The following is a 1,348-nucleotide window of genomic DNA, read 5'->3' on the forward strand; positions in this document are numbered from 1 at the left end:
GACCCCGTCTCTACTAAAAATAGAAAGAAATTAATTGGACAACTAAAAATATATAGAGAAATTAGCTGGGCATGGTGGCACATGCCTGTAGTCCCAGCTAATCGGGAGGCTGAGGCAGCAGGATCGCTTGAGCCCAGGAGTTTGAGGTTGCTGTGAGCTAGGCTGACGCCACGGCACTCACTCTAGCCTGGGCAAAAGAGTGAGACTCTGTCTCAAAAAAAAAAAAAAAAAAGGAAGGGGAATTTTAGCAAAAAGTTGATGGTCAGCAGTATTATGTAGAAAGGGGAAGGAGGCTGAATGCAGTTAAGCCAATCCATGAGTATATTCTTAGAGAAAAGAAAAATACACGCAGAAATATTGCCTTATATCTAGGAAGGGAAATAGGTAGATTGTTTATTGATAAGAAATCTTTTTATATCTATAAAATAGTAATTTTAATTCATATGCTGAACTTCTTAGGAAAGCAAAATTTGCATTCAAAAGAAAAAGGAGTAATAAAGTGAAGTGAATTTCATTAACAATTCTTATCCAAGTCACCTTTAAAAAAATTTACTATGATTTTTTGGTTGACTAGAACAAAAAATAAATAAACTGATTAATTCTAATCCTCATAAAATAGGTACTTTTAATATTTTATTGCATACATATTATATGAAAACATGTATGTGTTTATCATTATCACATGCATTATATAGAAATGCTTTTGAAAGAAAATATTCATCTTAATGGAACAGAAATAGGTATTTAGATGCTAATATAATGTGGACTATAAAATTTAAAAGAAAGTTAAGAATGTTCTTAAAGTTGATTTAAAGTTATTGGGAAAGTAGCATAATTCAATTAAATAGAAACAATATGTTAATATCCTTATTCTTACAATATGCAGGCATCTTTAACTGTTTTCCCCTCGGAAGGGATTGCCTAATCCCTAAGCAGTTCACTCTTCCCAGCTGGTACACCTTGTGTTCAAAAGTACATTCAGGGCAGCATTTGGAGAGGACTTACTGGAAAAGATAACTTTAAGAGATAAAGTAGTCCTTGTGCAGAGATAAACTGGTCCAAGCAGGAATGTGCCCACAAATGTGATCTTTGTTCCTGTTTTAATCAAGTAGAATGATGAACAGGGATCTTCCAAGAGGAATCACTTAGAATAGATAAGAGCTTCCTACGTATCATAAGACTTTTGAGCATGTCATACTTCTCTTTTTTACAACTGAAAGTAGATACAAATCAACATTAGATGATTGGTCCCGTTTCTTACAAAATTCATCCTTGGAAGTTTGACCCTACTCTGAAATCTTATGTATTTTAATTTGTGTGCCTCAGTCCTATTGACTGTTGATTGTAA

Source organism: Propithecus coquereli, unplaced genomic scaffold, assembly GCF_000956105.1.
Source record: "Propithecus coquereli isolate 6110/MARCELLA unplaced genomic scaffold, Pcoq_1.0 Scaffold517, whole genome shotgun sequence".
Taxonomy (NCBI): Eukaryota; Metazoa; Chordata; class Mammalia; order Primates; family Indriidae; genus Propithecus; species Propithecus coquereli.